The following is a 25,330-nucleotide window of genomic DNA, read 5'->3' as shown; positions in this document are numbered from 1 at the left end:
TTCAATAGGAGATTCTGGGGTAGGGGGAGCCTCAAAGATGCAAAGAATTGCATGTCTAATGATACAAATCCAAGCACTGGGAGGGGCAAAGGAGGGAAAGCTATTCATAAATATTGAAAGCTCTCTGTTCCTCCATTCCTTCGTCTGTAAAATGGGACCAATAATATTGTACTAACAAAGTTGTTATAAAGTACCTTGTGAACCTTGAATACCTTTAGAAATGTGAGTTGTTGCTGTTATTAATATTACCTGCCCCCAGTGAGATGCCCCATCAAGGGTATTGAGAAGCCCAGCTCACAGAACACAGGCAGTCACTGATCATTCATTCCCGAAGGGAGTCAGTTCAACAATGAATGGATAGGACAGTGGCTTCTGAGGGCTATGATCCTTAGAATTTTAATATTTATTAAGTACATACTAGGTTCAGAATATAATACAAGTCCTGGGGATGATATAGATATTAACTAAAGCACCAATCTCTTCCCTCATGGGGCTCCTAGTCTAGGACATGGATTCCTTCTCCTCAGCCACATTGGCGTTGAAAATTGAAGTTTCCCATGACCTTGAAGATCTTACTTGGAGTGTAAGAAACCTCCTCTGTAAGAAGATCCTGGGCTTTCCTAATCCAAGGATCCCCAAGAGGAGATGTGGATAGATTTTAGGGGATCCATGAACTTGAGAAAATAATTATATCTTTATTTCACTATAATTGGCTTCCTTTATAATCCTCTGTATTTTACTTCATGCACTTAAAAACCTTATTCCAAAAAGGAGTCTGTAGGTTTCATCAGACTGCCAAAGGGGAGGCCATGACAAAAAACTGGTTAAGAACCCCTGCCCTAGGATACCTCCATTTTACGGAGGAGGAGACAGGAACCCAATAGGTGAAGGGAGGTAGTTGTTCATGGTCAGCCAGGATTCAAACCCATGTCTCCCAGGTCCAAGGGCAATGCTCTTCTCCCTCCTTCCCCTTACCCCATGCTGCTGCCCTCTCCTTGGTACCAATTTCTCCTGCCTGCAATCCCCTCCCTGGACCCAACAGCATTCTTCAATTAAGGGAATTTTTCAGCCCAACATCCCATGGAGTCACCAAGGATGAAAGCATGTGCCTCCTTGGAAGAATTAGGTAGGGAGGGTGGCCAACAGGCTGCCTTTAATCAGTGGCAGGCTTCAACTAATGCTCAGTTCCCCACATGAAAGAGATTTCAAATACAAAGTCACAAATGGGACATTTGCTGATTTTTTTTCCTTCTTAAATACATTTGCAGTTACCAATCTCCAGTGCAAGTATCTGTGTGCCTTTGGGCTCCATCTCCTACCAGGCAACCTCTCCCTGCTTGGTCTTGAGCTCTTTAAAGCTGAGGCAGTTGGATGAAGTCTGTCTTTGTCACTGACCCTTTCCCATAATTACTGTTCCCACATCACAACAGACCATACACCCAGGGACTTACAACTGTGCCATGATGTCAGGGCCCTTGGGAAGGGGTGTTCTCCACCTCCACCAAAAAAATAATAATAATAATAATCTTCACCATTAGCCTGCAAATTTTTTCCCCAAAGTCCTTTGTTCCTTGGAACAAGGACTGCCAGTCTCTTAAAATGGAATCACCTGAGAGAAGGACAACACTTGATATTTCTGTGGTAATCCATTGCATACTTGATTTCATTTGACACCTCCAACAACCTTGGGGTGTAGGTGAGGATCCTATGACAGAATCCTCTGAGCGTAGAGCTGGAAGAGACCTCAGAGGTCATAAGGTCCAACTCCCTCCTTTTGCAGATGAGGAAACTGAGGCCCAGGGAGGTTAAGTGATTTGGCCAAAGTCATACAGGTGGTAAGCTTCAGAGGTTGGATTTGAAGTCAGGACCTCTAAATGCAGAACCAGCTTGATTTCCACTGTACCACAAATTACAGGCAGTATTATCATTCCCACCCGACAAGTGAGGAAACAGGTTAAGTGACTCAGTTGTCACACTTCTACTAAGTGTCAGAAGTGGAATTTGAACTCTGGTCTTCATTACTCTAGACCAGGAGTTAGTACCCAAGTATGCCCAAAGATCAAATGAGATAATATTTGTAAAGAGCTTAGCATAGTGCCTGGAACTCAGGAGGCATAAATAAATGTTTATTCCCACCCCCATCCCAAGAAGCCTGTGGATAGATTTCAACAGGGTCCATGATAATGGATGAGGGAAAAATGCATCTTTATCTTCACTAACTATTCTTTACTTTGCAATGTTAGGTATTTTATTTTATGCATTTAAAAACATGATTCTGAAACTGGGTCCGTGGGCTTCACTGGACTACCAAAGGGGTCCAGAACATAAAAAGGCTTAAGAACCCCTGTTCTGGGTCCATGCTCTATCCACTACTTCACACATCAAAGCTATTGGTCAGTCACACCTTAGTGTGAATTAGTTGGTCAGTCCCCTTTGGGAGCTGCTGAGAGTCAGGTGGAGGGAATGGAGGTCTTCATGGGGTGTAAGAGAGAGGAGTTCATTTTAGAGTCAAAGCAAGTTCTAATCTCCTTGGAATTGAAGGATTTCTGTAAGGGCATCTTATCCAGTCCCCAGCCTATAGGCAGCATTTTAAAGTCACCTATACAACAGATAGTGGGATACAGAGCACTGAGAGATCCTGGGAAGAGATACCCCCCAAGCATGAGGGGGTTGGGGTGTAGGGTCAGAGGCCTAGTAGAGTTTGGATGTCAATAATAGGGTCAGAAGCACCTTGGTGTGGAAGGTGGGAATTTTCCTGGCCAAGGGTGGGGGAAGGACAGGACAGGACCTAGCCAGGGCAGGTGAATCCTGAGCCGCAGTGAGGACTGAAGCTCCATCAGTGAGTCAAGGGCGACCTCTGGTGGTGGTTGTTATGAGGACAGCAGATACACCTGCCATTCCTTCCTGAGAGTCCCTAGCCAGGAAGCCTTTCACCCAAGGAGGAGAGAGACTCCTTTCTCTTGTCCTTCCCCCAGTCACCACCCAGGGCAGGTGTAGAGTTAAGGTCCAGGGTTAGGAAAACGGTGGAGAAAGGGTTTTTTTGAAATTCTAGTTTCTGTCTTAGCTTCAGGTTGTGGAGAGATTGGCAAAGAAAGTGGGGGGAGGGGTTACGTATGGTGTAGAGAGGGCAGAGCTGGGATTAATTCGTTGGGAAAGCCTGCCCTAATTAAGGCAAGTAGCCAATAAGGTCACAAGTCTGAATTGGGTGGGGAAGGTTTGCACACTGACTGGCTAAAGGGTCAGAGACTGTATCTTGTGGGAAGACGGGGAATGGGGAAGATGATTTGGGGGGCTCCCTTCCTTCAGGGGAATTCTGTGAGTGGGTTATGTTGGTGGGGAGAGGGGCAAGGAATTGGTGTGTCCTGATAATATCAGGGGAGAGACAGAAAGACTGAGAAGAGAGAGGTAGAGGAGAGATGAGAGAAACTGAGGAAATAAAGAGGTGAGGCAGAGAGGCTAAGGAGAGATAGACTGAAAAGAGAGAACAGAGAGATAGAAGAGAGAAAAAGCAGAGTCAGAGGAGTCTGGGGAGAGATGGGAAGCCAAAGAGAGATGGGGGAGTGGTGGAGAGGCTAATTAGAGAAAGACCAAGTTAAAACCAACGGGCTTACATTTTGCAGCTGTTTTCCCCAGGAGCATCTGGCTGCTTTTGCCTTTCCTTCCCAGAATCCCCCTTAATCCGGAGATGTAGGGAGGAATTGTCCCTGTGAGACTTGAGCTGAGCTGGCTAAGTAAGTAAATGACAGAGGTGTGTGGCTGTGTATGTGCTCTCCATCCTGGGCAGGTTTTCAATAGAGGTTTCCCACTCTTGCCTTGTCTTCTCCCATTCCAAGCCAGGTTGGGGGGGGAGCCACGGCTGGGAGCAAGAAGGGAGGGTCCAGCTCAGGCCCTGAGGAAGGCCAAGCGTTCAAAAATGTAGGAAAACCAGAGACTGTCTCCATGCTTTGGCTTTGAGTCAAAACAAACTTCTGTGGTTCTGTGTCACGTCAGTATCCGTGACTCTTACTGCTCACAGCAAGTAATCATTCTGTCTTCACTGCATCCTTTAAGGGGAAGGGGTACTGGGTTTAGAGTCACATTTACTAGCTGTGTTACCTTGGACAAGTCACTTAATTCCTGTGGGCCTCAATTTCCTTATCTGTAAAATGGACTACACAGTCTCCAAGGTTCCCTTCAGCTTTGAATGATCCTATGGCGTGTTCCCCATCTCTGGCTTTGGGCTACTGTCCCACTTCTCACCACCCCCAACACATCCCCAGCTTATTCTCACCTCTCTTCTTTGTTAGTGACAGTCACAGAAAAGGCTCACTGGAGGAGGTGCAGCTGGATCCGAACCAAGGATGGAGGGGGCCAAAGCACTAATCCTCTCTACCTCAGTTTTATTGTCTGTAAAATGGAAGGGGATGGTGGTGTTGGGCTCAGGGGCCCCCGAGGCCTCCAGTTTTAAATCTATGATAGTGTGTTTTGGTTCAGTGGGAAGGAAGAAGGCGACAACTCCAGGCAAGAGGACAGAATGAGCCACAGTTCAGTGATGGGGATTTGGAGGAGAGTTGGCCTGGCAAGAATGGAGGGCACAGGAGGCAGAGGGGTTCGAGAGATAGGTGAGCACATAGGCAGGCAGGCAGGCAAGATGGCTGGAGACCCACAGACCCCTTGGGGAGGCGGCGAGGGGACAGACACCAGGACCTGAGTCCATCAGAAGGGGGCAGCTGCTACCACTTCCACTTTCTGTCCCCAGAACCACGGCTGTGGTCCAGCTCTGGCTCTTTCCTCCTCGGGCTTGCCAGGAAGCTGATCATTCACTCTCTTGGCTGTTGCTGTGGTGACCATGGCAGGGCCCCAAATCCGGAGGCCCTGCCTCAGCCTCATCACTGGGGACCAGACTGGGGCTTCTCATAATAATCCTTACCCCCACAAATTACTCAGTGGCTAAGGAGAAAAGGCAGCTAGGTGGTGCAGTGGATAGAGTGCTGGGCCTGGAGTCTGGAAGACCCGAGTTCAAATTTGACCTCAGACACTTATTGGCTGGGTGACCGTGGGCAAATCCCTTAATCCCTGTGCCTCAGTTACCTCATTTGTAAAATGAGCTGGAGAAGGAAATGGCAAACCGCTCCAGTATGTTTGCCAAATGGAGTCATGAAGAATCAGACATGCCTGAAAAACAACTAAACAACAAATCACGAGGAGAAAGGATGGGGAAGAAAGAAGGGGGTCCCACCTCTGTATCTGTGGGGACTAACTGATCCTGAACTGGCTCCCAGGAAGTGGGAAGTGTGATGCCATGGAAAGGGGTAGATTTGAAAGCTGAGGATCTGGGTTCAAATCTCAGCCCTGATACTTAGTGCCTGTGTGACCTTGGGCAAGTTACTTTACCTAGCTGGGTTTAGTTTCCTTAACTATATAATGAAAAGATTGGAATGAATGAATGAATGAGTTAGTCAAGAAACATTTGTCAAATGCCTACTATGTACCAGGCACTCTGCTAAGCTCTGGGGGATACAGATAAAGGCAAAAGACAGTCCCTGCCCCACATGGCCAATACATTGTACAAGGCTTCATGTGGATAATCAATATCATATTGCTTGCCTTCTCAATGAGTGGGGGAAGGGCAGGAGGGAGAGAGAGAATTTGGAACTCAAAAAAATGTTTAATTAAAAAATTTTAATGAATGTTTAAAATGTTTACATGTAATTGGAAATTTTTTAACAAAATAAATAAAAACATATTTTTTTAAAAACATAAGAAAGAAAACCAGAAAAAAAAAGATAGCCCCTGTCCTCTAGGAGCTTACAATTTAATAGGAGAGACCATGTGCAAAAAACCATATACAAAAGATATATACGGGCTAAACTGGAGATCATCTGAGAAGAAAGGCACTGAGATTGAGGAGGACTGGGAAGGGATCTTAAAGAAGGTAGGGCTTCAGCTGAGTTGTGAGAGGCAAGGAGGCAGAGATTAGGAAGGAGAACATCCCAGGCATGGGGGACAGCTGGTGAAAATGCACAGAGTTGAGAGACGGAATATCAGCAAGAAGGCCGGCATCTTACTTTGAGGAATTATTCTTGCTTTCTGCTAAATTCAGTTTTTTTCTTTTTTTTAAAAAAAAATTGCTAAATAGATTAGATCTAGCATCTTTCTTTTTAAAAAGTTTATTATTTTTATTTTTTAAATTAACAAACATTTTAAAAATTAATCTCTCCCTCCCACTACTCCTTACTAAACAAATAAATCACACTGGAAAAAATAGCTGCATAATCCAGCAAAACAAATTGCTCCATTGGCTATGCCTGAAAATGTGTCTTTTTCTACATTTTAAGTTCCTCACCTCTCTTTCAGGAAATGAGTGTCATTTTTACATTTTCATTCTTTTTGGACTCATGACGCCATTGTATTGAGCAGAGTTGCAAAGTCTTTAAAAGTTGTTTTTCTCTGTAATATTGTCATTGTATAAATTATTCTCTTAGTTCTGCTCACTTTGCATCCAGCTACATCAGTTCATAAAGGTCCTCCCAATTTCCTCTGAAATTGTCTGTTTCATCATTCTTATAGTATAATATTCCATTATATTCATATGCCCCAATTGGTTTAACCATTTCCCAATAGGAAAACAGCCCCTTCATTTCCACTTTTGGGTTACCAAGAAAAGATCTGCTATAATATTACTGTACATGTAGACCCTTTTCCTTTTATTTCTTTTGGGTATAAACCTAGTAGAGGTTCAAAGGATATATGTACAATTCAGTAACTTTCTGGGCATAGTTCCAAATTACTTTCTAGAATGGCTGGGCCAATTCACAGATCCAACTTGTACACCTGGTTTCCATCAGCCCCTGCAACATTTGTCACTTTCCTCTCTTGTCAATCAACAAACATCTATTAAATGTTATAGTAGGCTATGTGCCAGGCACTGTGTTCAGGGTTGGGGATACAAAAAGAGGTAAAAGATAGTCCCTGCCCTCAAGGAGCTTACAATCTGATGTTGTAGACAACATGTAAACAAATACATACAAAGCAAGTCATATACAGAAAAATAGGAAATAATTAATGAAGGGAAGACACTGGAATTAAGGAGAGTTAGGAAAGGCTTCTTGTAGAAGATTGGATCTTAGTGGTAGAACCTCAAAATCATTTCAATTTGTATTTCTCTAATTATTAACGATATAGAGCATTTTTCATATGATGGTTGATAGCTTGACTGTCTTCCTTTGAAAACTGCCTATTCATATCTTTTGACCATTTACCTATTAAGGAATGGCTCTTTGTCTTATTCATTTGAATCAGTTCCTTCTCTATCTTGAGCGTGAGAACTTTTTTTAAAATTTTAATTAATTTATTTATTTTTAGTTTTCAACAATCACTTCCCTAAGCTTTTGAGTTTTAAATTTTCTCCCTCTCCCTTTTTGCCTCCCTCCCCAAGATGGCATTCAATCTGATATAAGCTCTAGATATATATTCCTATTAAACATATTTTCGCATTAGTGATGTTGTAAAGAAGAATTAGAACCAATAGGAGGAACCACAAGAAAGAAGAAACAAAACAGAAGGAAAAAAAAACAGCAAATAGTATGCTTCGATATACATTCAGACTCCATAGTTCTTTCTCTGGATGTGGATAGCATTTTCCATCATGAGGCTTTTGGAGATGTCTTAGATCCTTGCATTGCTGGGAAGAGCTAAGTCTATCAAAGTTAGTCATTGCACAACACGGCTGTTACTGTGTACAACTTTCTCCTGGTTCGGGCATGAAAACTTTATCAGAGAAACTTATTGCAAAGATTTTTCCCAGTTACCAGTTTCCTTCTAATTTTTGCTATATTAAATTTTTAGTGCAAAAACTTTTTAAACTTTGTATGAGCAAAATTATCCACTTTATCTTCTGTGAACCCCTCTATCTCATATTTGGTCATGAATTCTTGCCCTTTTCATAGACTTGAATTGTAATTTCTTCCTTGTTCTTCTAATTTGTTTCTGATGTGACCTTTTATATCTTTGCTGTGTACCCATTGGATAAACTTGATTGTTTCTATGGTTCTGAAGGCACCATCAGTGCCCCCACATTTTGGTGCCCTCGAGAGAACCTCCCATATATCAACTTTCCCTTGTTATAATGATATATTGGGGGGGGGGACAGCTAGGTGGAACAGTGGATAGAGCACTGGCCCTGGAGGCAGGAGATACTGAGTTCAGATCCAGCCTCAGATGCTAACTAGCTACGTAACCCTGGACAACTCACTTAACCCCAATTGCCTCAAAAAAAAAATCAGTATAATGATATATCTTATGAACCTGAGAGAGTTTGTGTAGTGGAAAGAGATGGGAAAGACACGAGTTTGAATTCTGCCTCTTGCACTTCCTAAATGTAGACTCATTACCAATGTCTTGCACACAGTAGGCACTTAATCAAAGTCACAAAATTATGAATTTAAAGCTAGAAGGAACCTCAGTATTAGTCTAGTCCAAACCCTTTATTTTTCAGAAGTGGAAACCAAGGCCTAAGGAAATTAAGTTTGCCAAATTCAATTGTATGACCAATGAGTGCACATTCAAAAACTCTCAGCCTCAGGAGGAGCTAGGTGGTGCAGTGGATAAAGCACCAGCCCTAGATTCAGGAGGACCTGAGTTCAAATCCAGCCTCAGACACATAACACTTACTAGCCGTGTGACCCTGGGCAAGTCACTTAACCCCATTGCCTAGCCAAAAAAAAAAATCTCTCAGCCTCAGTTTTCTTACCTTCTAAGTTCCCTTCCAATGCTAGATATACAATCATGTAACATCTAATAAGTGCGTACTATGTTCATGAGGCCATGGAACTCCAATTTATCCCAGTAATAAGGGCAGAGCAATGAGTGTTTTTCCCCAGAGAGGGCACTGACATCCAGACTGTAGTTGTGCTTAGAGTATGACATGGGTATGGTGGCACATGCTATGTACATGCTTACCACCAATGAGGTCATGTGGGAAGGGAAATAAGCATTTATGTAGCACCTACTGTATGCTAAGTGATTTTTATAAATATGATCCCATTTCATCTTCACAACAACTCTGAGAGGGAGGTGCTATTATTATGCCCACTTTATAGATGAGGAAACTGAGGCAAACAGAAGATAAGTGATTTGTCCAGGGTCACACAACTAGTAAGTTTCTAAGGCTGGATTTGAACTCAGGTCTTCCTGATTCTAGGTCCACTATACCACCTAGCTGCTTCTAATGAAGTAAAAACTCTGTGAGGCAGACAAGGCTGGACTAATTTCTGCACTTGGTATATTTGACTGTGCCTATGCAAAGAGACCCCTTCCCCCCACCATAAGGAAATGGGCATTTCTCCTAGACTTGGTCTCGGGACTCTCCCCAGGACATCCATCCCTCCTGCTGAGGAAGAACCCACAGGGCAGGGTCCCCTGGGAGTCCCAGGCCCTGGGAAAGTTGTACTGATGCTGTCAAACAGTTACAGTCCACATTTCTGTAGCATTTTGGTATTTCCTCCCAAGAACCCCATGAGGCTGGCCGTGAAGAGAATGTCAGCCCCGTTTGATAGATGAGGAAATACAGCTTCAGAATAAGAGAAGTAAGTTAACCAGAAAATGCTAGAGCTGGATGACTGACCTCCAAGGTACCAGCTGCCCCTCCTCCACCCCAGCCTCTGGGTATGAGATCAGCCTACCCAGGCCCTGGACCTGTTGTCTCAGTCCTCTCAGGGGCATGGCCAAGATGTCCCTCCTGAGGGTGCAACATTCCAGGGCCTGAGAGAAGCTCCCTACCCTCCCTCAGTTTCCCCTGACCCCCACCAAGACCACATGGAACTTGGCCACCCTCCAGTCAGAGTTCACAGTCTCTGAGCTGGAATAAGAGGACACAGAGTCTCCCCCAGATTCTTCCTGCTGAGCCTCTTTTCCTCAATTCCTTCCAAAGAATTTATTTCTCCAACCACACATCCTGAGTCATTGACCTCTGAGGGTTAAGAGAGAGACTGACAGACATGGGGGAAGGGAAGAGAGAGAGACAGAGACAGAGAGAAAAGAAGAAGAAGAGGGAGAAGAAGAAGAGGAAGAAGAAGAAGAAGAAGTTGTACTTATCTAGCACTTTAAAAAGAAGGGAAGGGAATAAGGATGTATTAAGTGCCTAGTATGTACCAAGCACTATGCAAAACACTTTGCAAATATCTCATTTGATGTTCACAACAACCCTGGGAGGTGGGTGCTATTATTATCATCCCCGTTTTACATTTGGAGAAACTGAAGCAGTCAGAGGTTAAATGACTTGACCAGGATTGCACAGCAAATAAGTGTCTGAGGCTAGATTTGAACTCAGGTCTTCCTGACTCCAGGCCCAGTGGTATATCCACAATACCAAGTAGGTACTTTAAACCTTTAAGGTTTGCGAAGTGCTTTACATATGTAATATGTGCTCTCTGTCTCTTCCTTCAGGAGCCAGGCTACTACATCTGCCCCTCAGGGATGCAGGGGGTACACCTGTATATTACTTGTGTACATATTACATATGTAAAGCACTTCGTAAACCTTAAAGGTTTAAGGTACTTAGGACTTGGTGTGTCTTTCTCATACTGTCATGGCTCAAGCTTCTGTTTTTACCATTTAACATAAATTAGTTTTTACAAAGGAACATTTACTTCAAATATGCACAAAAATAAACATTTCCCTCCATGCCTTGGTTACATAATGTCCCCTAAACCACTAGGGGTGGAAGGAGGGATTGGGCTCGTAATTAGCCCAATTCCTACATAACACTGGTGCCACCAAGTTCACGTATAGATGTGGCCTGACTTGTTGGGTAAGTCCTTCCATTGGCTGGAGTCCCATAGGCCACTCCCAAAGACTGCTTCTTCTTCCTCATGGCATTGATTCTGTGTGGGCTGCAAAACCTAAAAACCCAGCCTGGAATTCTGAATCCTTGTTTTCTATGGCCTAGTTCTCTGAACCTTTGAAACTCCAAGGTCAGAGACCCCACTCCCTTCACCCAGAATAGAAAAACAAACAAAAAGGCCAAAGCCCAAGGCCTGTTTCTTGGCAGGGGTGGAGTGTGCCATATGCTCTCATAGGACCTTCTCCTTGCCACAGTCTTTCACAAGTCACTGTGGGCAGAAGAGTCACCAAGTGAAGCCAACAGTCTCAGCCAGAGCTGACTCAGGCCTTTCTGAAAATGCCAACAAGTGCAGCTAAGCAGTCAATTGAAAAAAGGCCCTTTCCAACCACATGGTTAGCCAACTGAAACCAGTTACAGAATGCCCATGCATGATCCACAGTCTCTCCAACTCTCTTCCGTTAAAGGTCATCATAATTTAATTCCATTGGAAGTGAGCTCCCTAGCACCCTCCATACAGGGATGTCACATCAGCCAAGCAAGCTGGTGGGGTCTATTCACATTACACATACTTTATTTCATTTGTTCCTCACAATAACCCTGGGAGGGAGAGAGGTACTATTACTATCCCCATTTTACAGATGAGGAAACTGAGACTGAGAAACATGAAGTGACTTACGCAATGTTACACAGCTAAGAAGTGTCTGAGGAAGGATTTGAACTCAGGTCATCCCGACTTCAAGTCCAGCTCAATCAGCCACTGGTTTCTCCAGATGGCCCTAAGCAGTTAGTGCTAAATTGAATTATTTCCCTGTCCTTGGGAATATCCTGAATCTCCTGGAATGCAATGGGTCAGCAGAAAAGTTTGTTTTACACAGATGAAGGCTTCTTTCAGAGCTGAGGAGTTCACCGCCTTAGCGGGGGGGGGGGGGAGTTTGAGAGGATTATTTGTGGCTTAAATAAGATCTTTAAGCAAAGGGTTACATGGGAAGGAGACCTGCTCTTGGCTCAAACTCAACCCAGCCCAGGTGGCATTTGCCCCAGAGAATGCTTTCTTCATTTGAGGGCTTAGCACCAAGGCCAGAGCTCTGTAGTGTAGCCTCAGGCAAGTTGTAATGGTCCCATCTGGGATGACTCTCACAGAATCTCTATTTCCAAACCAGAGAAATCTATTCCTTGGCTGCAAGGAACTTTGAGTTTCTCTTGGTCCAAAAATGAGGTGAATGTTGAAGGCAAAATGAGGGATGTTTACTCTGAAGCCCAGGCTTTTGAGCATTCACAAATGGTTATTAATTTCTGAGTCTTAGTAATGACTTAAAGTATTGATTATCGATTATTGGCTATGAGTAATTGATTATCAGTTATTACCACTCATTGGCAAATTGTCATCAGCTATTACTAACTGGTGATTGCCCTTTAGCTATGGTACCTTCTTATTAGCAGGGCATGGTGGAAACATGGCTCAACTTAGACTCAGGAGAACTGAGTTCAAATCCCAACTCATGTACTTATGAGCTATGTGACTATGGGCAAGTCATTTAATTTCTCAGAGCCTCAGTTGGACTTTTCTGTGAAATGGGATTAATACTAGATGAACTAGCTAACTTAGTGAAAGGTAGCATGGCATGATACATTAAAGCCCAGACGACCTGGTTTTCATTTCCATCTCTGACACATGTTAGCTTTGTCACCCTGGACAAGTCACTTGCCCTCTCAATATACTAGACAACTCTCTATAACTCTTCAGTTGCAGAGGAGGTACCAACCTGCACTGGTGGGGGGAGTTTCCTCATTTAGAAGTACCTTAAATAAATACAATTTTTATTAAATACATTTACAGGGTCTAGTCCCTTTTCTACCTAACTCACGGGGTCTTTTTTAAGGAAAAAAGATGTTAAAGCATTATGTAAATGTGAGTAATTAATAGGGAAAATAATAGCTTTCATTTTCCTTCCAGATTTGTTGTGAGATAATATTTGTAAAGTTCTTTGTAAAACCTTGAAACACTATATAAATACTAGCTTAATTATAATTACCACAATTATTAATAACAATAATAATTGATTGATGGTTATTAGTTATTGGTCCAACTATTTGTTAATTTCTGAGTTTTAGTAATGACTTAAAATATTTATTATTTATTATTGGCTATGAGTCACCAATTATTAGTTATTAACCATTCATCAGTAAGTTGTCATTACTATTACTAATTGGTGATTGCCCATTAGCCACGGTACCTCATTGCATCATGGAAACATGACTGAACTTAGAATCAGGAGACCTGAGTTCAAATCCCAATTCGTCTACTTACATGTAATTTATTGGCAATTTGTGATTGACTATTGGCTGTATTTGTTTGTTGTTGTTCAGTCATGTTTAACTCTTCGTGACGCCATTTGGATTTTTTTTTTGGCAGAGATACTAGAGTGATTTGCCATTTCCTTCTCCAGCTCATTTTACAGATGAGGAAACTGAGGCAAACAGGGTTAAGTGACTTGTTCAGGGTCACCCAGCTAGTAAGTGTCTAAGGCCAGATTTGAACTCATGAAGATGAGTCTTCCTGACTCCAGACCTGGCACTCTATCCACTGTGCCACCTAGCTGCCCCTTTGGCTGTATTAATTAGTGGTTATTAATTATGATTTGTCAGTCATTAGTTATTGGTTAATGGTTATCATTTCTGAATATTTGTCATTATCTATTAGATCACTGGCTACTCATCAGTAATTTATTATTGGTCTGGGGTAGCCTGAGGTTAGTTGGGGGATCCTCTGACTGAAGTGATGGTTCAAGAATAGTGTGAGTCCCAAAAAGACATTGGTGCTCCTTTGATCTACCCTGCAAAATTCCTTAGAAAAGGGGGTATGTGATCAATTCAGTCAATTAATCAACAAGTAATAAGTGTTTACTGTGGTGCCAGGCACTATGCTAAGCATTAGAGATAAATATAAGAGATTATCAGGACGTAGAATCAATGAAACTTGGCAATTGATTGGCAGGAGGTGAGGAAGAGAGAAGGATTGAAGACAACTCCAAGGCTACTAACCTGGAAGGATGGTGTTGCCCCTAGTGAAAACAGGCAGATTTGGAGAAGGGGCAAGTTTCAAGGAAAAGATCATGTGTTTTGCTTTGGATGTGCTGAGCTTGGGATTTTGATGGTACATCCAAGTGCAGATATCCATTGGGCAGTTGGAGCAGTCACGCTGGGGTTCAAGAGAGAAGCTAGAGCTGGGGGTTTAGATTTGGGTGAGAGATAATTAATTAAGCCCATAGGCACCAATGAGATCACCTAGGGAGAGAGAGAAGAGTCCAGACAGAGCTTTGGAGGACACTTTCTTTTTTTTATTTATTTTTTTTTATTTTTAGTTTTCAACATTTACTTACACAAGATTTTAAGTTCCAAATTTTCACCCCATCTCGCCCCTTGCCCCACCCCAAGATGGCATGCATTCTGAATACCCCTTCCCCTAGTCTGCTTTCCCTGCTATCTTTCCCCCCCTTCCCCTTCTATTTTCCTGCAGGACAGGATAGATTTCTGTACCCCATTTCCTGTATTTCTTATTTCCCAGTTGCATGTGAAAACATTTTTTTTAAACATGTGTTTTTTAAATTTTGGGTTCCAAATTTTCTCCCTTCCTCCCTCCCCACCCACCCTCATTGAAAAGACAATCAACTCAATACTGGCTATTCATATGCAGTTATGCAAAACACTTCCATAGTACACATGCTATGAAAAACTAACTCTATTTCCCTTAATCCTATCCCGCCCCCCCATTTATTCTATTCTTTCTTTTGACCCTGTCCCTCCTCAGAAGCATTTGCTTCTGATTACCCCCTTTCCCAATCTGCCCTCCTATCATCCCCCTATTCTCTTGTCCCCTTCCCCTCCTATTTTCCTGTAGGGTAAGACAGATTTCCATACCCAATTGAGTGTGTATGTTATTCCCTCCTTAAGTCAAATCCTATGAGAATAAGATTCACTCATTCCCTCTCACCTTGCCCCATTTCCCCTCCACTGTCAGAGCCTTTTCTTTTCTGTTTGTTTTTTTTTTTTGTGGGATAATTTACCCCATTCTACCTTTCCCTTTCTCCTTCTCCTAGTATAATCCTCTCTCACCCCTTAATTTTATTCTCTAGATATGACCCCTTCATCTTCAACTCACCCTGTGCCCTCTATCTACCTATCTATCTATCTATCCATCCATCCATATATCTATCTATCTATGTGTATGTACATACATATACTTTTTTCCCTCCAACTACCCTAATACTGACAAAGGTCTCATAAGTTATAAATATCATCTTTCCATGCAGGAATGTAAATAGTTCAACCTTAATAAGTCTCTTATGATTTCTCTTTCCTGTTTACTATTCATGTTCCACTCGAGTCTTGTATTTGAAAATCAAATTTTCTATTCAACTCTGGTCTTTCATCAAGAATGCTTGAAAGTCCTCTATTTCACTGAATGACCATTTTTTCCCCTGAAGAATTATACTCAGTTTTGCTGGGTAGGTGATTCTTGGTTGTAATCCTATCTCCTTTGCCCTCCGGAATATTATATTCCATGCCCTGTGGTCCCTTAATGTAGAAGCAGCTAAATCTTGTGTTATCCTGATTGTGTTTCCATAATACTTGAATTGTTTCTTTCTGGCTGCTTGTAATATTTTCTCCTTGACCTGGAAACTCTGGAATTTGGCTACAATATTCTAGGAGTTTTCCTTTAGGGATTTCTTCCAGGAGGAGATTGGTGGATTCTTTCAATTTCTATTTTGCCCTCTGGTTCTAAAATATCAGGACAGTTTTCCTGGATAATTTCTTGAAAGATGATGTCTAGGCTCTTTTTTTGATCATGGCTTTCAGATAGTGGAATAATTTTTAAGTTCTCTCTCCTGGATCTATTTTCCTGGTCAGTTGTTTTTCCAATGAGATATTTCACTTTGTTTTCTAATTTTTCATTCTTTTGGATTTGTTTTACAGTGTCTTGATTTCTCGTAAAGTCACTAGCTTCCAATTGCTCTATTCTAATTTTTAAGGAAATATTTTCTTCAGTAATCTTTTGGACTTCCTTTTCCATTTGGTCAATTTTGCTCTTTAGGGCATTTTTTTCTTCATTGGCTTTTTGGACCTCTTTTGCCATTTGGGTTGGGCTATTTTTTAAGGTGTTATTTTCTTCAGTATTTTTTTGGGTCCCCTTTAACAAGCTATTAACTTGCTTTTCATGATTTTCTTGCATCACTCTCATTTCTCTTCCCAGTTTTTCCTCTACTTCTCTTACTTGCTTCTCAAAATCCCTTTTGAGCTCTTCCAGGGCCTGGGACTGATTCATATTTTTCTTGGAGGCTTTGGATATAGGAGCTTTGGCTTTGTTGTTTTCTTCTGGTTATATGTTTTGATCTTCTTTGTCACCAAAGTAAGATAATATAGTCTGACTCTTTTTGCACTGCTTGCTCATGATCACAACCAATTACTTGAGTTTTAAACTCTTTGTTAAGGTAAGAGTCTGTTTCCAATGTGGAGAATGTACTGTCTCAATTTTGGGGGGTTTGTACAGCTGTTTTCAGAGATACTTCTAGGGACCTGAAAAGTGTCAGTTCTTCCAAGCTGCTATGATAAGGGGCGAGGTGTTTCCTCTCCACAGCCACAACAAGCTCCACCACTCTGGCGCTCCTCCTCGCCCCAGGACTGCCCCTCAGAACTGTGACCCAGATCCAAGCATGGGCGAAGCAAGAGATTCCTGCCTCAGCCCTGGCAAAGAGATCCTTGCAATCCTCTCTGATCAGCCACTCAATTTCCCCTCAGTCTATGGGTCAAAAGCTCAGAAGCCAGCCACTGCCCTTGGGGCGGCTGACATGTAGCTTCTTCTCTAACCACAGTAACAGACTTTACCCACTGACCTTCTAAGTTGTCTCTGGCGTTCCTTGGTTGAGAGGTCTGGAAACCATAACAGCTGCCCACGATTCTGTCCTCTGAGGCCTGCTTTAGGTTCACTGCGGCCTGCGTGCCCACGCCGAACTGCGCTCCTCTCCCAGCCTGGCGCAATATACCTTTCCGATCAGCCATCCAGGTTGTCTCGGGCTGGAAATTTGTTTTACTCTGTTTTTTTTTTGTGGGTTCTGCTGCTTTAGAATTTGTTTAGAGCCATTTTTTGTAGGTATTTGGAGGGGTTTGGGGGAGAGCTCAAGCAAGTCACTGCTTTCCCTCTGCCATCTTGGCTCCCCCCGCCCCCGGAGGATGCTTTCATTGATTATCCAGCAAAGGAATGGAAAAAGGAATGGGAAAGCCAGAGAAAACAGTGTCACAAAAGTCAAGAGAGGAAAACTGTCCAGGAGGCAGGGTTGGCCAAAGAGGTCAAGTCAGATGAGGCCTGGGAAAAAGGCTGCTGACTTTAGCAATTAAGAGATCACTACTGACCTTTGAGAAAACAGTTTCAGTTGAGTGGTAGGGTCAGAAGGCAGATTATGAGGAGTTAAGGAATGAGTGGGTGTTATCACCTCTTGACAAAGAGGTAATGGACTAAAAATACAGAATGAGACATGCATTCTCAGTCATGGCCTATGGATTCATTCGTTTTGATAGACTATTCCATATTTGTTATAAGGGAAGAGTTTTACTGAAGGTGGGATGGGTTAGTGGGTAGTGACAGACATGGAGAAGGGAAAGCATCCATAAAGGATTTTGGGAAAATGCACAGAAAAAAATACCGAAGGCATTACAAATAAAGGAGTTTTGTTACTACCTTGCTAAATTTGTGTATTTCTTTTAAAACTAGCAAAGTATACATAACAGAAGCTTCATGACTCAGGAGATTGAGTGCTGAGAGTGGAGTCAGGAAGACGAGTTCAGATCCAGCCTCAGATACACTTACTAGCTATGTGACCTTGGGAAAATCACTTAACCTCTGTTTACCTCAATTTCCTCAAATATGAAATGGGGATAATAATCACCCCTACCTCCCCAAGGTTGTTGTCAGATCAAATGAGATAATAATTGTAAAGTGCTTAGCATAGTGCCTAGCACGTAGTGGGTGTTATATAAATGTTAGCTCTTATTATTCTGTGTGTGTATGTGTGTATATGTGTGATTATTTATTTATTTTTGGCAAGGCAATGGGGTGAAGTGACTTGCCCAGGGTCACACAGCTAGTAAGTGTCAAATGTCTGAGGCCACATTTGAACTCAGGTCTTCCTGAATCCAGGGCCCGTGCTCTATCCACTGTGCCACCTAGCTGCCCCCTATTCTTTGCATATTAAAATGTTTGTGTTTGTTGATGATTTGTAAGTTAACAGTTAAAATTTAAGTGAGTGGGTGGTGGAGAGGCAGCAAGTGTAGACATCTCTTTCTAGGAGTTTGTCAGTGAAATGAAGGAGAGAGAGATATAAGAAGTTAGCTTGAGGAAATGAGAGGGTCAAGTCCAGGGGATGTGTGTATGTGTGTGTGTTTTAAGGATGGAGGAGACCTAAGCATGTTTATAAGGAGCCAGGAGGAAACCAAAAAAGAGGGAGAGATTTAAAATGATTGGGAGACTCGGGAGGCTCCTGAATGAGAAGGGATGGAGTGGACTAGAGGGAAGGAGCAGAGGGGCTAGTTTTGGCAAGAAGGGTGACCTTCCACACTTCTCTTTCTACCCTCCCCACACTTTTACTCAATGCTAAACTTAGTAGAAAGGGAGGACAAGGGGGCAGTTAGGTGGCACAGTGGATAGAGCACTGGGCCTGGAATCAGGAGAACCTGAGTTCAAATCTGGACTCAGACCAGACACTTGACACTAGCTGTGTGACCTTGGGCAAGTCATTTAACTCCAATTGCCTCACCAAAAAAAAAAAAATAGAAAGAAAAAGAAAAGGGAGGACAAATTATGTAATACCCATTTCTCTCCTCCTAGGCTGTGGGGTGCACAGCAGCTCCCCACAGGGTTTGGATGGCATGAATGATAAATGGATGTTGTTGTTCAGTTGCGTCTGACTCTTCATGGCCCCATGGACCATAGCACTCCAATACTAAGGCTTTCTTAGCAAAGATGCTGGAGTGCTTTGCCATTTCCTTCTCCAGTGGATTAAGGCAAATGGAGGTTAAGTGACTTGCCCAGGGTCACATAGCTAGTAAGTGTCTGAGGCCAAATTTGAACTCAGGTCTTCGTGACTCCAGGCCCAGTGCTTCGTCCACTGAGCCACCCAGCTCCCTTAAGTCAACAAGCCTTTATTTAAGTACTACTATGTACCAGGCGCAGGGTTAGGCACTGGGGGTATAAACAAAGGCAAAACAGAAGTCCCTGCCCTCAAGGAACTTACATTCTAACATAAATGACTTGGTAGACATAAGAAGTGTAGGGAGTAGATGGAAGACCCTCTGAGAGGGGAAGGCATTAGCAGCTGGGAAAATTAGGAAAGGCCTGCTAGAATAGGTGAGATTTGAGCTGAGCCAGGGAAATGAAGAGGCAGAGGTGAAGGGTGGGAGCATTCCAGCTGTGAGGGACAGCTAATGCAAAGGCTCAGAGATGGGAGACAGCATGTCCTCTTCCAGCACAATGTTGCATCATAGCAATCACTCTGCCCTTAGTAGCTCTGGCCTTGAGGTGTATGCCCCTCAAAGGAAAAAGAAGAGAACAGGACACACAATGGAAAAAAACAACAGATCAAAAGTCCTGAGTTCAAGTTTTGGCTCTTCGTGGACTTCTCATACATACATACGTACATACTCATCCCCAATGAGACTGACTTAGAGAAAGGGCAGGACAGGCCATACTCATCCATCTGCCCTCTCCTTCCTTACTCCCAGACACCCCTAGGCTGTGCTTCTAGCCTTCCTGGGGAAATACAGAAGCAGCCAAGGGCACCATTATTTTTTCATTACATTGCACAATAATTTATACCTTGTTTGGCCAAGCTTTTATCACTGGTAGATGGAGAACTTAAATATTTTACAGTCTTAGCTCTGCTTTTGGAAAGCCTCTGGATGGGCAAGGGAGGTATGTCTGCTGGGAACTTCTCTCTGCTCTCCTCCCCTCTACCAGAGGGGCTCAGCCTCCTCCAGGGTATGGATCTGGGATCTCCTCCTCACCACACACACACACACACACACACACACACACACATTCACACACTCACAACCCTCCCTCTGGTTCAGACAATCCACCCAGGTTAGAAAAAGCCCCTGGGAATCCCAGGGAGCTATAGATGGGAGACAGAGTCCAACCTCAAGACCTCCAAGGAGAGAAAGCCACCAGCGCCTGAGCCAGTCCGTTCCACTGTTGGACACCTCTCATTGTTACAAAGGTTTTCTGACAAGCCTAACTTGGATTCTTCGCAGTGTCCACTCACTGCCCCTGTGTCTCTGGCCAGAGCTACTAGGACTCTTGTGGCCCCTAACTGTTCCCTGAAGTGGAAAGGAAGGAGAGGACCTCCATTCTCTCGTATCCACATGGTGCAGTGGAAACAGAACGGAACTTGGAGTCAGAAGACCTGGATTCACATCATGGCTCCACTACCTACTAGAGCCTGTGTAACCTTGGTCACATATCTTGGGCCTTAGTTTCCACACTGGATAAAATGAAAGGCTTGCATTACATGGTTTTTAAGGTCCCTTCCTGCCCTGCTCTTGCAAAGCACATTTTCATACTTTTAGAATTAGGATCCCAGTGAGTGGTCCTGGGGCAAGAGGTTACCCAGAGGACCCAATCTCCTGGTTTTCTCCAGGAAAGAAAGAGCCAGGGTGGCTTAAACCCCTGCACATTTGGCCAGCTATGGAAAATGGGATTTGAAGAGTGAGGGAAATGGGAAAGGGAAATTCTGCTCTCCCCTACACAGGGACCTTTAGGTTAGCTTAAAAAGATTCTCTGCAGGGGTTCCTGTGAAGAGGAGAAATTGATTCTAGTCTCCTCTATCTGGAAGGGACCTGGAGGTCATCCTGTCCATGCCTCAGCCTTTAGGCAGGCCAACCACCAGCCAGTGTAGCCCTGAGTAGGCCCCTTGGGTGTTTGCCATCTCTGAAACAGAGCTTTCCAAGCCCAGGAAGACTCAAAGGGCCTTTGTCCCCAAGCCTAGAGAGCCCCCCTTCCTTGGCAGAAGGGGAGTTGTGGGGGATAAAAATTCTATGGCCTGATTCTAGTTATATGATTTAAAGCCAGCCTTCTCCAGTTCAATCAAAGTAATGGCCCAGATCTGATCGATTTCCCTTCGGCCATCCTCCAGCTCCCTCCTTCTCCCTCCCCCCCTCCCCTGAGCCTCAGATTTTCAACACTTCTCTCCAACTCCACCTCCCATCCCAGTCTTCCTATGGCAGCCCCCTGCCTCCAGCCCAGCCTCCATCTGAACAGAGAGTAGGAAAGGCATCAAAGCCAGAAATGCATAGTTAGTGTCTGACCTATAAGTCCAAATGCCCTGATCCAAGGGTAACTAGGTTGGCATAGAAAGCAAGGTGTGGAAAAAATAGTGGATCAAAAGGCCTCGGTTCAAGTCTTGGCTGTAACACTTCCTAGCTAACTATATAGATCACTCAAACCCTCTAGGACATAGTTTCCAGAGGATAATAAACTTGAAATAGGCCTACTTCGTGTAATTAGGGGTGTTTGGCCTGGAGAAAACTTTGGGTGGGGTGAAAATAAATAATAATATCTAACATTCATATGGTACTTGTTGCAGAAAGAAAATCTACTACATTATAATTTAGAATATGTCAGGTAAAAGATTTTATGGGCAGCTGGGTGGCACAGTGGATAGAGTGCTTCACCGGGAGACAGAGGACCTGACTTCAAATCTGGCCTCAGACACTTACTAGCTATGTGACCCTGAGCAAGTCACTTAACCCTGTTTGCCTCAGTTTCCTCATCTGTCAAATGAGCTGAAGAAGGAAATGGCAAACCACTTCAGTATCTTTGCCAAGAAAACTGTGTAAACCTGAGCTACTCACTGAACCCTGTTTGCCTCAGTTTCCTCATCTGTCAAATGAGCTGAAGAAGGAAATGGCAAACCACTCCAATATCTTTGCCAAGAAAACCCCAAATGGGGTCATGAAGAGTTGATCACTACTGAAAGACCAAAAACAACAACAAAAAAAGATTTTATTACATCCATGGTTACCAGCCAAGGCAGGGAGAAGCATCAGGTGGCACAAAGACAGAGCACGTCTCTATGGGCTGAAGGCTTCTGAACATGAACCATTTCTCACGTGTACTTTTAGTGTGGAGAAAACACAAGGTCAGGTTGCCTTCATAACTAGTCAGCCACTGACCTTGGGAGCAGTTTGTTGTATTTCAAGGATGGGGAAACAGAGACTTCCTAATCTGCTAGTCTGTCTTCAACCTCAGGGGTTTGAGACAGGGAAGACCCTCTTTGTCTTGATGGCTGCCCTTGCACATAATCTCGGGTAAAGGAAGGCAAAACAAAGGAGTTAGAGACTAAAATTTTGGTTTATTATAAAATCACATTATTCATATCAAGAAAAGGGAAATATAATTCCTCCCTTTCTGTTACCTAAGTCACTTCCCTCTGTTGATTATCTCCAACTTATCCTGTCTATATCTTGTTTGTATATAATTGTCTCCCTCATTAAATTGCAAGTTCCCTGAGGGCAGGGACCCTATTTTTGTCTTTCTTTATTTCCTCAGTGCTTAGTACAGTGCCTGGCACGTAGTAAGTGCTAAATAAATATTAGTTTTGAGCTGCTATAAATTTCCAAGGCAGGTTTTGGTTGGGATAGAAAGAATTCCCTGCCAACGAGAGCTGCCTCAAAGTGGATGGGGCTGCCTTGAGAGGTTGTGAGTAGGTCCCTATCATTATAAGACTCCAGGCAAGGACCAGACTACCACTTGTCGAGGATATTATAGGGGGTGGCACAGAGGGGCAGGGTGCAGTTCAGGTATAAGTCGAGTTATTTTAGATGGCTATCTGTGGTCCTTTCCAGCTTTGAGATCCTGTGATTTCAGTGAAAGTAGTTTGTAGATCTTCAAATGCTGTAAAAATGAGAAGTGTGATGATGATGGTGAAGGTGACCTCAGAAACAGTGTGGGTTAGTGGATAGAGAGCTGACCTCAGAGAGAGGAAGACCCGGGATCCTTCAGGTCGTACCTCTGACACATATTGGCTATTTGACCTTGGACAAGACTCAGTACCCAAGGCAGCTTTCTTACATATGACTACAAGTCGAAGAGAGGGTTTATTGTCATTCAGTCATTTTGGTCATGTCTGTTTCTTTGTGACCCCATCTGAGGTTTTCTTGGCAAAGATAATGGAGTGGTTTGCCATTTTCTTCGATAAAGCTCACTTGACAGATGAGGAAACTGAGGCAAACAGGGTTAAGTGACTTACAACTAGTAAGTGTCTGAGGCCAGATTTGAACTCAGGAAGATGAGTCTTCCTGAATGCAAGCCTGGCATTCTGTGTACTATGGCGCCACCTCACTGCCCCCATAAAGAGGGTACAGACGGGCATTGGCAGAGGAAGTATCCTCACTAAGAGCTTTCTATCCTGACGAAATCACAGGCCCAGTCTAGAATCAGTGTATCATTATTATCCCAGTATGGAGATGAGGCGCAGGCTCCAGGCTGCCTTCATTGTGCTCTAAGGTTACCTTGTATCTGCTCTGCATATATTGTATACACACCATAGGAATCTGTCCTGGGCCATCTTCTCTTCTCCCTGTAGACCAGTTCTCTTGGCGATCTCTTCAGCTTGACTCAATGATCATCTCTATGCAGATGATTCTTACATCTCCTTATCCAGCCCTACCTCTCTCCTGATCTCCAGGCTTTGTTCCTGGCTTCCAGGTACCTTTTCCTCCTCCCCCCACCATATTCTCCCATTAGAATGCAAGGTCACTGAGGCCGGGGACTCTCTTGTTTTTTGCTTTTGTTTGTATCTCTATTACTTAGCACAGTAATTTCTTAATAAAGCAACCAGTCTGTCGTAATCACCAGCATAGCAATCACTTAATAAATGTTTGTTTCCTTCCTTCCTATTGGACATCTCAAACCGCATGGCTGTCCCATAGACATCTTAAACTCAACATGCACAAAACTGAATTTATCATCTTTGCCGTTACCCTTCCTTCTCCCTAACTTCCCTGTTACTGTAGGGAATTCTCCTAGTCACCCAGGCGTGCAGTCCTACAACATCTCACTCCCTCTCACCCCACCTCTCCCATAGCCAGTCTGTCACCAAGACCTGTCAATTCAAGTTCTCCCTTTGTCACATCCTTCAAGCATGCCCCCTTCTCTCTTCTGATACTGCTACTACCCTGGTACAGACCCTCATCTCCTGGACTATTGCAATAGCCTATGGGAGAGTGTGCCTGCCTCAGATCTCTCCTTAGTCCGGTCCGTCATCCTCTCGGCTGTCAAATTGATCTTTAGAGTAGGTCTGACTAATACAGGCATGTTTTACATGATTGCACATGTATAACTGACATCAGATTGCTTACCATCTCAGGGAAGAAGGGATAAAATTTGGAACTCAAAACTTATTAAAAAAAACCGCAAATGTTTAAAAAATTGTTTTAATATGTAATTGGGGGAAAACAAAATATTACTTTTAAAAAGAATAGGTCTAACCATGTTACATACACACACACACACACACACACTTCTATTCAATAAACTCTGTTTCCTTATTACATCCAGGATCAAATATAAAATCTTCTGGCTTTTAAAACCCTTCATGAACTCAGGTTTTCCTGACTCCACATCTAGAACTTGATCCAGTGTGCCATTTAGCTGACTACGCTGAGCATGAGGGCACATGGTCTATTTAGGAATATGATAAGGACAGGCACTTAATAACTGTGCAAATAACATAATTTTTTCAGAGCCTCAGTTTCTTCATTTGTAAAGTGGGCCTGATGATAGTGCTTGCCTTCCAGGATTGTTGTAAAGATCAAATGAAATCATCTATGTAAAGTGTTTTATAGGCCTTTGAGTTCTAAATAAATGTTAGCTATCATTACTGTTGTATGGCTGGGGCCGAGGTCAAGAATGTGGGAAGAGGTCTGGAGCAGAGATGTCAAACCACAGTACCAACAACACTCCTGAGTAAGGCCCTGACCAGATTAAAACGTAACTGGGGGATATTTACCAAAAATAAATTAATACAGTAGAATTTACGTAATGTTCATATGTGATTTTCTAAATCGACATGCAGCTCACAGGAAGCCTTATGTACAGTTCAGGGAGGCCTGTTTCTATTGGGGTTTGACACCACCGGTCAGGAGCATGGGGAGGGAGAGAATTGTGTTTGGGATCAGAACCCACAGTCAGGAGATGGATTCCAGAAACTCAAAGTGAGGCTGGGATGATGTGGCCAGAGGATTAGGTACAGGGTGCTCAGGGCTAGGCGGGAGTCAGAAAGAAGGAGGTCTGAGTTTTTGTCTCATGGACATTGCTGGGCTGTAGCCTCCTCGGGGCGGGGTGTGGGGGGTTGTATTCAGTCACACCCCAGTGAGGTCTCCAGTTATCCCCTATAATGGAACTGATGCAGCTGGGAGCCAGCCCCGGGGAAGATAGATGAGCAGGTCTCCAGGACA

At 43.4% G+C, this 25,330-nt stretch overlaps 1 protein-coding gene across 1 annotated transcript in view; it reads left to right on the top strand.

The window, feature by feature from the left end:
• The window catches only part of MMP17 (matrix metallopeptidase 17), a 59,778-nt gene that overhangs the window by 3,568 nt on the left and 30,880 nt on the right, over positions 1–25,330 (top strand). The gene's annotated exons all lie outside the window — the stretch shown is intronic.

This window comes from Vombatus ursinus, unplaced genomic scaffold (assembly GCF_900497805.2).
Source record: "Vombatus ursinus unplaced genomic scaffold, bare-nosed wombat genome assembly UNPS02014935.1, whole genome shotgun sequence".
Taxonomy (NCBI): Eukaryota; Metazoa; Chordata; class Mammalia; order Diprotodontia; family Vombatidae; genus Vombatus; species Vombatus ursinus.
This window is presented reverse-complemented; position numbering and strand designations above follow the sequence as displayed.